Below are 13,585 nucleotides of genomic sequence, written 5' to 3'. Positions count from 1 at the left end.
AGACAATTGGGGTTAAGTGACTTGCCTAGGGTCACACAGGTAGGAAGTGTTACATGTATGAGACAAAATTTGAATTCAGGTCTTCCTGACTTCAGGGCTGGTGTTCTATCCACTACACCAACTAGCTGCCCCCTGTATATATATATATATATTTTTTTTTTAAAAAGGCATGACTGGTAGCATGCAAGACCGCAGATATTTGTCTAGTTCAAATGCAGGATATAATTTCCCCTCAAACCTGCCTTTTATTAAAACTTGAGATTGACTTATACTCATATTGAACTATAGTGAAGAAAACCAATAACCCTCCTCAAAAAAACAAACCGGGGGGAAAGGATAATAAAAGTAGGAAAGCAATTTTTTTCCCCAGAGTCCTTCTGAACTCAAACCTTCCCTAAAAAATTATCAAGAGCTGTCACTGAATTTTACCTTTTCTCTTTTTACCATCCCACCCTTGGAATCACAAAATGTTAAGGAGCTGAATCAACTCAAAAATTTGATCCAAACTTCTCATTTTACAGATAAGGAAATTGAGGCAGTCACTCATCCAAGACAACAGAGTTAGGAAATAGAATTTGAAACATTTTATCTGAAAGTGAAGACTATTTTCTTGAGCTTTCAGCTCAAGGTCCAGTGTTCTGCACCCTAGAATAAATGTGAAGTATTTTGTGTGGAAATAATGGTAAAGTGTCCAAAACTACTACAATGAGAGGAAAAAATTAATGAAAATTCATTTTTAATTACTAAAAGTTAAGTTCACATATATTCTTAGCAATATTTAACTGTACAATTTCCAAAGAATTAGAATAAAATCACTTATTCTTCATTATAAGTACAGATCATTCAATGAATTGCTCCTCAAATCTGCTTTGTAGGGGCCTAAGAACTTTTAAGATGGCCACATCATGCATTCAAATATAATTTAGTATTTGCTAAACTGTATAGACACCATAAGATAGGAAGGAAAAAAGAGCACAAAGAGACAAGAGGAAGACATTTTAAGAAAAATCTGATAAGACAAACCAAGTTTACGGACTGTCCATACTGTAGGAAAGTGCTCAATATACATTCTTTTAAAGTGTTTCTTATCAATTCTCTTGTTCTATAAATAGGTAATTTTCTCCATCTTATTTAACCAAGCTATCTTTTCCAAAAGTTCTTTGGACAAAATCAGAAGTCCTTGGTTCAAAACACAACCTTTGTGTGTCTACTTCCTTATATTTATAAAGGGGTTGGACTAACTGATCTATTGTATAAACTGATATGCAAACTTTTATGGATATTAATGGGATGGCTGATTTCAAGCAAAAAAAAACAAAAACAAAAAACTTTCTTATAATTTCTTCTTAGCAAATATGGCCTAAAAGACAATAATAATTAAAACAAATGCTTACACATAAGACTAATATATAAATAGAATTTAATCATTTCATTAAAAAATGAAATACTAACTACATACCTATAGACTACAGATGTACCATAAAAAACAATAAAAAAGCTAGAACAGATGGGAATAACTGTTCCCTGAACTGAAGAATAAACGACTGAAGAATAAAATGAGAAAACAGCAAGATGAGAATAATCAGACTAAAGAGATGTGAACAAATTTATGGATTCTAATAAATGATTTATACAATGGTTTATAGTATAGAAAGTACTTTACACTTGTCACATATACTCCTTCTAACAATTTTCTTGGACTTAATTGGACCAAGTCCAATAAAGATATGAGAACATGAATAGCCTGAAAGATCCAGGAGGGAAAAAAAGGGCAAAAAACATAAATTAAAATAGTGACTTGGTTATGGTTCAGAATACAAATGTTTTCAAGGTACCTGACAGCCCACTAAGCGATTGTCTGATACCATGTAACATAAGACTGTGGTACAGTATCCAAGAAACATCTTCCTTCTCATTTACAGAAAGCTGCAACTATAGAAGAGTTTCATCCTCTGTCCTGCAGCAACATTTAATTTATTGTTATTTATAAAAATCTATGCACTGAAGCCTTTAAAGTATTAGCAAATAAATTTGTGGGCTTTTTTTTTAAACAAATAAATTCAATGCAGTTAAGAGTTTAAATTAAATTTGAGGGCAGGGATTGTTTTCAATTTTTCCTTTATCTCTACTGTAGTAGTATAGTAAAATGTAGCAATATAATAGTCTGGCACATAACAGTCTTTTTGACTGAAATGAAATGTCAATATTAACTTTTTTTTTTAAATCTCTGATAAAAGTCTAATGATCAAGATTAAGGGATATGATTGTCAAGGGTTTGACAGCCAAGAATTTGATACAAATACATAAAATTGGAGCCATTTACCTATAGAGAAGTAGCCAAAGAATTTTAACAAATTATTCTCAAAACAACTGCAAACAACTAACCATCACATAAAAGATTGTCATGGGCAAAAAGAAACACAAATTCCCAAATATAACTAGAGGAAAAATAGGAATATAGTATGGAAATGAGAATTAGCCCAATCATTCGAAAAGCAATATGGAATTCTTTTTTTTTTTAAGTGGCTCAAGTGTCCATACCCTTTGATTTTGAGATCCTGTTAGATAATAAACCTTAAGGGCTTCTAACATAGAAAAGTACCATAAATGCCAAATTTCTAATAATTTTTGAAGTGGAAGCAAAAATTACTACCAGTTAATTTGGGAATTGTTGTGGTATAGGAATGGATGGGAATATTTTGAATTAAAGGAAACAGAAATTATCAAGAATGCAGAACATTTTTCCCCTTTTTATATCTTTTAAGTTTTTGTAATTGATCTTTAGTTTTTACATAACATTTATTTCATTGTGTCTCTCTCTCCTCCAACAAAACCATTTCTTATAACAAAGAATTTTTTTAAGAGAGGGAAAAAAGAATATCAGCAAATCCAACCAACACACCAATTCTGACAGTATAGCTACAACATCTCCTCTGCAAAAAAGGGGAAATGCATATTCTCATCCCTTCTTCAGAGCCAAAATTAGTTGTTATGACATGGCATAGAGTTTCATTTTTATGGTTTTGTCATTTACAATGCTTTAATCATTTTGCATATAGCCTTTCTAGATCTCTACCTATCAATTAACAAAAGATCATATTTAAATGAAATAAATGAATGAAATGAGCAAAATTCAGAAAACATACACAATGGCACCAACACTGTAAACAGAAAACATACATTCATTGTGAAAAGTTAGAAAAACCATGTTTACTTATGGAAACATACATACACACACCTCACCATAATAACAAATGATTGTAATATGTGGCTAAGAATTGAGATATGATCACGATGGCAGGTGAGGGGGAAGGATAGAGAAGAGAATAAGATATTAACTTAAACATAATCCTGTCTAGATTTAACATAATGCTAAACTTACCTGGGTACAAATGTATGTTATAAATGACATTAGCCAGTAACCAAAAGCTACTCTTGTAAGTTTAGCTATAAAAAAATACCACCAAATTCAATGTAGAGTGGTCAACATACTGAGCAAGGAAGAGAACAGAGTGCTATGTTGATTTTTTTTTAGAGGGGGTAGGGAAGGAAGGAGAAGGGGGTTTTGAAAGAGAAAGAATAGAGAATATGAAAATGTGCCTTGAATAACATCAATTTAGTCTACTTAAGTTCACCTTTTATTTGCTTTCCTTTATACACGTGCATGGAATGTTTTAATTTTAAAGTTAAGCATATACAGATTCTATCTAAGTTCACTTGTAACCTAAAGCTTTTTTTAATAACTCAAAATGGTACTCTATAGTAAAGGTTTTAAAGCTTTTGTCTTAGAAACTGAGGATAGTCAGATAAATTCTGTGTGTGTGTATGTTAAAGAGGTGAGAAAGATTACAAAAGAACCCAATTAAAGTGGAATAAAAGTATAAAAAAAATTTTTTAAGCTCCAAATCCGCAGTTAAGAACCCTGCTCCACAGTATTCTCAGGAGCAACTATTTAGTTCTACTCATTCCACAATCTTTGGCTTCTCCAGTTATTCTTTCTCCAAAGGTTCTTTGCCAGCCTCCACATGCTCAGATTTCTCCACTCTTGAACAAATAATTTTCATTTAACCTGATACTACTCTCCTAAATTGTTCTCCTCTCCTATGGTTTTCACCCAAGTCCATTTCGTACCCAGCCTATTCTCCAAACCCTGCAATCTTTCCCTTAACCATTTACCTAAAACTTTTTTCTTAAAAGCAACCAAATAAATCCTGACAAATGAATGGCATTTTCTTAGTTTACAACATTCTCCATCAGCAAAAAAAAAAAAAAAAAACTCTTATTCCTCCATTTATGATGTAATCAGGCCAATTTAATCACCTTTGTTGGAACTTCTTTTATTCTCTCACCCATAAAGCTAAGTTGAGACCTTAACCATGATTTTAAAACTCACCTCTAAATAAATGACTCAAGGGGCAACTAGGTGGCGCAGTGGATAGAGCCCTGAAGTCAGGAGGACCTGAGTTTAAATCTAGCCTCAGACACTTAACACTTCCTAGCTGTGTGACTCTGGGTAAGTCACTTAACTCCAATTGCCTCCAAAAAAAAAAAAAAAAAAAGACTCAAACCTCTCATCTTCACTGTGCCTCTGAAATGTTAAAAGCTTCTTGCGAACAAAGACTACACAATTCTTTTGAATTCCCTATATCACCTAAGTGCTAAAATATAGCAAATACTTAAAAAGTATTTGATTTATACTGGGAAAAAAATACATAAATGTGCTTCAAGAAAAGCAGATTTCCAAATAGAATCAAAAGCAACTACAGTATAATGAGAAATATGTTCCTTAGTTCTTGTGTATTAATATGGAACACTATCTCTGGAAACCTAGACCTTGGATTTCAAATCCTGCCTGTGTGACTTTGTGCATAAAGTTTCTGTAAGGGAGAGAAGGTAGAAATAGATAATAGTCTCTCAGGTCCTTTCAGGCCTGTATTTATGAATCCTTAAATAATAATACAAGAAATAAAATTGATATTGTATCAATACTACCTCTGCTTTTTTGCCTCCAAAGGTCAGACTCTATACTGGCCACCATAAACCATTTAAAATTCAGGTTCCCGAATTACCCCTATTTAGCAGTTCTAATAAGGTCAAAAGGCTAAATTTAATACACAAGCTAAAATGTAATTAGCAGCATGTTAGTTATAGCACAAACAATAAGCACAAAAATTCATTTATATTTGAATTTTAAATGCCATGGCTTTTTTTCCCTTTTTTTAATTAGTATTTTATTTTTTCCAAATACATGCAAAAATAGTTTACAACATTCACCTTTGCAAAACCCTATGTTCTAAATTTTTCTCCCTTTCCTTTCTCTCCCCTTTCCTCAAGACAGCAAGCAATCTGATATAGATTAAATATGTGGAATTCTTCTAAATATATTTCCATATTCAACACACACACACAAAATTAGATCAAAAGAGAAAAAACACAAAAAAGGAAAAAAAAAAAAAGCAAACAAAACGATACATCAGGGGGAAAAAAGCTTATTTAAAATACTTCACTTTGATCCACATTCAGTCTCCACGGTTTTCTCTCTGGATGTAGATGATATTTTTCATTCCAAGTGTACTGGATTTGCCTTGAATCATCTCATTCTTGAAAAAAGTCAAGTCTATTACTTTTGATCATCACATAATCTTCTAACTATGTACAATATTCTCTTGATTCTGCCCACTCCATTCAGCATAAGTTCACATAAGTCTTAAATAGGCTTTTCTAAAATCATCCTATTCATCATTTCTTACAGAATAATATTCCATTACATTCATATATCATATCTTATTCAGTCATTCCTCAACTTGCAGTTCCTTTTCACTACAAAAACAGTTGCTACAAACATTTTTGCACATATAAGGGTTTCTCCTCTTTTATGATCTCTTTGGGATAAAGACCCAGTAGAGACTTTGCTGGATCAAAGGTTATGCATAGTTTGATAGCCCTTTGGGAATAGTTCCAAATTGTTCTCCAGAATGATTAGATCAGTTCACAATTCCACCAACGATGCATTAGTGTGCCAGTTTCCCCAAATCACCTCCCACATTTATTATTATCTTTTCCTGTCATTTTAGCCAATCTGAGAGGTATTATATGGGACTGTATTCCATTATCTTTGCAAGAAAACCCCAGAGGGGCAGCTAGATGACACAATGGATAGAGCACTGGTCTAGAAGTCAGGAAGACCTGAGTTCAAATCAGGTCTCAGACACTTTATACATCCTAGCTGTGTGATCCTAAGCAAGTTACTTAACTCCAATTGACTCAACAACAAGAAATTGTGTATAAACAATCAGACAATTGAAATTACTTAACAACATATCCAGTATCACATACATCTTCACAAAAGAAGCTGGGGAATAAACTGAACTGGGATTAAAAAGTTTACTGTAGATTGGCATAAGAATTGATAATTAGAGCTAACTGTAAAACACAAGCATGTCAAATAGACATACAAAAGCATTTCAATTATGAGAATAATTCTACTCATTATAAAACTGTTACCTATGTCTATCTTTGAATTGGTGAAATCTCCTCAATTTAGCCAATAGTTGCAAAATCTCCCCTCATCATCCTCCCCCCCCAAAAAAAAAATTTTTTTGAAGGTGGAGAATGGTAAAGAAATTAACAATTAGCAAAGGCAATTGTTTTGTTTTTTTTTATCTCCTTTTCCTATACTTATCCACCCTTGTTGGACATTTGAAGGAGCCCTCAAAATACCAAAAAAGTGGACAGAAAGAGAAACAAAAAAAAAATTTAATTACCCCTGAAAACAAGTTATTTATATCTATAAAATCACAACCTTAATGACCTTAACAGAAATTTTAAAAAGCCATTTCTAAATAAATAAATTTTCTACCAAAGGAAAAAAAAAAAGCCTTCCCCTCCCCCAAATTAAAGGCTTTCCTGGCAACAATCTCCTATATTAGGGCAAGCTGCTTAATATTTGGCTTAAATATAAAATGCTAAAGACCATTTTTAAAAAGCACTTACATGCTTATATATAAATATACATCTATATTATGCTGGTGGGAGTGAGTAATATTCCTCTTAATTAACAGAACACATTTTGTTTCCAGACACTTGGTACCTCTGATACAAAGGAGATGCATTCCAGGATATTAATTAAGAATGGAGAAACTCCCATCTTCTTTTTGGCAGTCTAGTAAGGTATTTCTCTGAGCCTGGCCCAGCTTCCAGTGGCTTAGGTCTGAGAAAGAGCCACACTTTGTCAACATGGAGGCTTCCCCAATACCCTTTATACCCAGGCTTTGCTTATAGAAACTTTACTCTTATGGAACATTTATAAATTTTGCAGTTTTTTACATGTATTAACTTATTTGAATTCACTGAGTCAGGTTCTATTATTACCCCCACTTTAAAGATAAAGAAACTGATGCTAAAATAAAATGGATGCCCAGGATCATACAGTATTAGTGAGTGACTGAAGCAGGATTCAAAGACAAGAGGTTTTCCTGATTCAAGTCTAGTGCTCATCTGGAAGTGATAGTGTAATCTGTTTACTTCTAGTTGAACTATAAATAAAAACTTTAATGGTTTCACAGACCCAACATATGTGACCTGTCCAAAGTCACATAACTAGTAGAATGGAACTAGAACAATAATGATGATGATACTAAAATTTGCAAAGTGCTTCACAAAATTATATGAGTGTTGCTATTATCCCTATTTTACTGAGATTAAGTGAATGTTTGGGGTCACAAAGCCAAAAAGTGGGAGGCAGGATTTGAACTCAGTTTTTGCTAACTCTAAGTCCAACATTTTGAGCAGCACAGCTATCTCTCTAAATATACTTCCAATTTGGTAAGCTTTTCAAAGATAATTAAATCCAAAGGTGAAGAAGATCTCTGAAGCTATCTATGACAAATCACAGCAAACCTAGAATACTTTCCCTAGCACCACCAACTACTTGAAAAATTCTATTAAGGGGAACCTATTATGATTGTCGAAGCAGCTAGGTAATATAGTGGATAGAGTGCCAGGTTCAGAGTCAGGAAAACTCATGATCCTGAATTCAAATCTGATTTCAGATCATAGTTGTGTGTTCCTGGACTAGTCATTTAATCCTGTTTGTCTGTTTCTCATTTGTAAAATGAACTGGAGAAGGAAAAAGCAAAACACCCCAGTACCTTTGCCAAGAAATCTCCAAGTTGGGTCATAAAGAATCAGATTTGACTGAAAATAATCACACAAGAAGCACAGCCACTTAGCTGAGGCTAGTTCTTCACCCAATCTTCTAAGTACTAACTTATTCTTATTGTTAAAATATTCCCCATCTACAAGCTCCTCAGCACTCAATGAACATCTCTTCCAAATTTAAAAAACCCAAATCTATTATCTCTTCCTTTACCCCTCTTGAAAAAAAAAAAACAAAAAACAAAAAACTATCCATACTTGGGTCCCTCCACTTTCTTTCCTTTTCATTTCTCCTTACATGCTTTGCAATCTGATTTCACATCTGACCTCATTGTTCAACTGAAACAGCTCTCTCCAAAATTACTGATAACCCCTTATCTGCCAATTCTAATGCCTTTTTTCAGTCTTCATTATTCTTGATATCTGGCAACCTTGGACCCTACTGATCACCTCCTCCTGGATATTCTTTCCTCTCTGAGTTTCAGGACATTGCTCTCCTGGTTCTTCTACTTGCCTTGACTCCTTCTCGATCTCCTTTGCCTAATCTTTACCCAGGTCATACCCACTAACCTTGGGTGTCTCCCAAAGCTCCATCTCAGGCCTGTTTCTTTCAAACTATAGTGAGTTTCTACTATCTCTAGGACAAAATATAAACAGCTCTACTTGACATTCAAAGCTTTTCACAACCTGACCTTTCCCACATTACTTACTCCTTTACTTATGGATTCTTGCCTAGCTATAGTGGCACTATTTATTGTTCCTCCAGTAGGAAGTCTAACTCTCTTTTCTGTGACTTTTACTCTAGCTATCCGTCCTTCTCTAAAAATCTCTCCTCCGCTGACTCCATCAAATTCTAGAAGGTTCAAGACCTAGTTCAAGTGCCACTTTTCCATAGGAAGTTTTTCCTAGTTCCCTCCGTTGCTCAGGCCTTCCTGCATTTAATCTTAGCCTATGCATGTCTAGATAATGTAAATGTCTCTCCAATGCCCACTCCCCCAATTCCCCAAAGAATGTGTGCTCCTTGAGGGCAGTGAACAAAAGTTTGGTCTTGGCATTCTCAGTATCTGGCACATAGTTCATATCTAATAAATGCTTGCTGATTGATAATAGCCCATTCCAACTTTTGTACTAGTCTATAAACAAGCTATTTCTTACATGGAGATGAAAAATTCACCTATGTGAAATTCAGTACAACTACAGCTTCACAAAACACCAAAAAAAAAGGTGGTTTTGTGGAATATAGTCTGCCACGTCACTTCTCCCAAGCCCTAAATTTTTCAGCCATAATCAAAGGTGATAAGCAGACTCAGAAATCTTATGACAGCAATATATCTAGGGCAGTAAGATGCTATCCACCAGGTAAAAATTAAGATTACAATCAAAGATCTAGAATTACATCAATATCACTAAAAGAGTAATGCCACAACACAATTGTATGACATTTATAGCTTGTTTCCAAAGTGCTTTCCCATCTCTCACATAATTATCTTAACAACTCTGGGAGGATGGCAAGCCACCTTCACTAGTTTACAAAAGAGACAGAGGCAACAGAACTTTGGGGATGCAGAGTTAAGAACTTCACTGGAGTCCAAATCATCTACAGCTACTTTATTTCAAGCTAGTAAGCAAACTGAGAAAAGCAGAGATTACTCCAGGATTCTATATCACACTCTCTCTTTTAAGAGACTCAAAATGTATGAAATAAATAACAAACTGGGGCAACAGAAGTTAATTAAAAGATTCAAAAAGAAAAAATAATCACTAAATATATCATTTTGCAGGCCAATACTGGCATCTTGTATGGTAGAAACAAGAAACAGGTTTTCAGCCATTATTGACCCAATTATGGAAAAAAAAATCATTGACCCAATAATGGAAAATGGATTGAAAGTTGGCCATTAAGCCTTGGTTTTAAGGAATATGTAAATGCTTTATAAAAAAATATTCATCTTTAAGTCTTTAAAATATTCCTCCCCTTTTACTCACAGGAACAAACTGCCTTAGTTAATAAAAGAGAAACTTTTAAAAATGGCTCCATGAGGACAATTTTTGACTCCTAAATGTTTGCTGAAGGAAAAAAATAAATGGAGGATAGAAAGAGAAACCCAAATTCAGGCATAATCTTGAATGAATTTATAAGATAGTTACTAGTTTGACAAACCTATGGGCACGACAAAAGCTGCTACATCTCAGTTTAATCATATGAAAAATAAAGGATAAAATAAAAAAAAATCAAAAGGTTGTGGGAGGAGAGGTTTTTAAGGCATGAAATGCTACATTTGCAAGTAGATATCAAATTTAAATATTTGAAAGCTACTAATAAAGCTTGAATTATTTTCTTCAGTAAAATGCTTTAAAGGATATTCTGAATTTCGTATAAATGCTAATCAATTAAAAATAACTTAAAACATAAATTGGAGGTTATCTGATCACAATATATTACTCAATTGCTCAAACTGCCCCCCAAAAAATCCTCATCAACTAGATTAGGGTTGGCTTTTCCTACCTTCTCTACTAAGGATGCCTTGATATCAAAGTTTAAAATAAATGTATCTCTGCTCTGCACTCTACCAAAATTTGTTTTTCAACTATAACCCCTAACATTGATTCCACTAATAATTTTTTTTAAAAAACTAGCTTCTCAAATTATATATTTCCACTTGAACAATGACAGATATCAGGTAACAAACAATACATTCTGGACCACAAGCAAGACAGATTCTTCTTTTGTTGTTGTTGAGGCAATTGGGGTTAAGTGGCTTGCCAAGAGTCACACATCTAGGAATTATTAAATGTCTGAGCCACATCTGAACTCAGATCTTCCTGACTTCAGGGCTAGTGTTCTATCCACTATGGCACCTAGTTGCCCCTATAGATTCTTAATGAAGCATTGTTAAAGTAGACAATTAAGTGAAATCAGAAAGAAAATACATGGTCATTTCAAGAAATAAAATATTATGTCAGAAAATTATTTCATCTGGAAAATCATCCTTTTGGATTCAAATTCAGGTTATCTGCCAAAATTCAATTAAAATTAGATGCCCAAAGGCCCATAGAATGTTTAGCTAGGTCATTTTGTTCACATAATGAAGTCTAAATTAAGAGGCAAATATAGACTCGGGTAGGAATTTTCAAACTGTTAAGGCTTGCTTAGTAGGCCCTCAACCCTTCGAAAGTACAGCATTATAAAGGTCCAGGTATATGCAATTCATGCACTTTGATGAACTGCAGGAGACCTTCTTGTCATCAGTACTCTATCATTCAACAGTACATACATACCCTAATATCCATCCACTGAATTATATTTTAACAGACATTTATTAAACCTATTTCACGCAAGGCCCTAGAGAGACAAAGATGAAGAACCTCAAGCAGCGGCTGCGCCCCCACTGTCTCCTGCCCATCCCCCCATCCATGCCACAAGACATAAGCTCCAGACACTTATCTAAGATACGTTTGGATACACGGAAGTAAAAAATAAGTTTCAATGTGATACAAGTTAAAACAGCATAAATGCATGGGTAAAATCGGCGAGATAAGAGATTACTAGAAGGAATTATTTCCAACTGGGGGGAGTGCTGAAGAGGATGCTTGAGCTGGCCCTAAGGCATGTGTGGAAGGAGCCTATTTGGACAGGGTGGCAAGAAATGCGATCTGGAATGGCTAGCAGTGAGGTTTAGCTAAGGATCGAATACAGAACCAGGGACGTGTAAAGGAGACTATTATAAAACATGGCCGCAAAGGTAGGTTGGAGCCAAACAGTGGTGGGTTCTAAAGTGAACGTGCCCATCGTATAACAAAAAAAGAAAGCTTGTATATTAACAAGATTCAGCACTAAATATAACATTTAAAATGGCAAAAACAAAACAACCTCCCCCAAAAAATCCATTAAAAATTGGATTTCACTATTTTTTATCTAAATAACGACAGACACAAGGATGGCCTATCTATCTAACCACATCTCCGCCCGCCCCCAAGTAATTTTTCCCTGCACGTCTGCGGAGGAGAATGGCATAATGATCGAGACCTCTGGTTCAAGTCCCTTCATCTCAGTTTCCGGGTCTGTGGAAGAAGGGAGGCTTGACCAGGATGAGCTCCCTTCCTTTGAACAGTAAACGCCAAGAGAGGTTGCGGAGAAAGGCCTCCCACCTGCAACGGGAGGCCGCCTAGGAAAAGGTAGAAGACCCCCCCTTTCTCCCCTCCCCCCACCCGGGGAAATATGGATGCACCCGGTGGGGGGTGGGGGTGACGCCGGAGCCTCCACCTCGGCCGGCTCGAGGTCTCGCCTCGTAGCAATGGTGCCCGAAGGCCTCGACTCCCGCGTTGGCCTTCCTCCTTCCCCCCTTCCTCCCCTCCCTACCCCCGGGAAGGGCGGTGCCGGCCGCAGTAGATCTCCCCCCCTCCCCCGCTAACCCCCACCCGGAGCCAGGTCTGCGCTCGTCGCTTTCTCCCCCGAAGGCCCTAGGCACCCGTGCCACCTCCAGCCGCTCTCACCTCGGCGCCCGGCCCTGGCTCCCTCTGCGCGCCCGCGGCGCCGGCAAGAACAATGTCCTGCGGCGGCTCGCGCCAGACGGTTGCCTCGAGCCGCGGTGCGCCAGCAGTTTGTTCTCTCCCGGCTACCACACCAGCAGCTACCCCCCTCCTCCTGTCTCACACAGACATTTACACACACCTCCAACCAACAGCGGCGGAGGCCAGCCGATGAACAGATTCAGTTCACAGAAAAGGCTGCGACGGATGGTCCGCGTTCGTTCCGCACGGCCCGGCCTCCCCGACGCAACAAAAAACCCCCGAGCGAGTCTCGGGCGCTGTCCTGCGGGGCGCGCGCACGCGTGTCTCTCCCTCCGACTCCCCTCCTACTCTGGCGCCGGGCTCTGGCATTGAGCGACAGGGAACCTTAGGGTCCCGCCCCCTTCACCACCGCCCACTCTTATTGTTTTACCCCTGCCAGATCGCCTAGGGATCCCCGTTAGTGAGGCGTCGACCAACCACGGAGTCTCTCAATGCAGGCCCGCCTTCCTTCTCCCCCTCCCCTTCCCTTTTCTGAGCACGCGCAGATCGCGGCGACCCTGGCGCCCGTTCTCGCGCTCTCTATATCTCACGTCCCGGACTGGAGAAAACCGGAACCGGTCTCTGGAACGCTCTCCCTCGCCCGCGCGCTCCCGCGGCTTTGACGTCATTGGAGGCTAGGAGCCTTGAGCCCAGGAGCTAGTCCTCCCCTAAAATAGGGCGGGCGCAGGAGGCTCTCCTGCTGCTGCAACAGTGTAATCTTGGCAGATGCGATGATATGATGCTTCGTGCCAGGGAAAAGAAAGCTGTGGCAATTTTGTCTATAAGGCAAGCGGTTACAGTTTCAATCCGGTGTGGACCTTGGGGTGTAAAGCAAAGAGCCCTGCACCGGGGAGTTCTAGTCCTAGTCTAGCACCTT

General features: G+C 37.3%; 1 protein-coding gene across 3 annotated transcripts in view; it reads right to left on the bottom strand.

Annotated features, from left to right (window-relative positions):
• Positions 1-13,038, bottom strand: part of G3BP2 (G3BP stress granule assembly factor 2) — a 40,044-nt gene extending 27,006 nt beyond the window's left edge. Inside the window, exon 1 of one of the 3 annotated variants that reach the window (XM_051967622.1) lies at positions 12,830-13,038. The gene's annotated coding sequence lies outside the window, so the exon portion shown is untranslated. The remainder of the gene's footprint in view (positions 1-12,829) is intronic. The other 2 variants (XM_051967621.1, XM_051967620.1) reach the window with 2 other exon arrangements.
• Positions 13,039-13,585: the final 547 nt, after the last annotated feature.

Source organism: Antechinus flavipes, chromosome 6 (genome assembly GCF_016432865.1).
Source record: "Antechinus flavipes isolate AdamAnt ecotype Samford, QLD, Australia chromosome 6, AdamAnt_v2, whole genome shotgun sequence".
NCBI classification, from domain to species: domain Eukaryota; kingdom Metazoa; phylum Chordata; class Mammalia; order Dasyuromorphia; family Dasyuridae; genus Antechinus; species Antechinus flavipes.
This window is presented reverse-complemented; position numbering and strand designations above follow the sequence as displayed.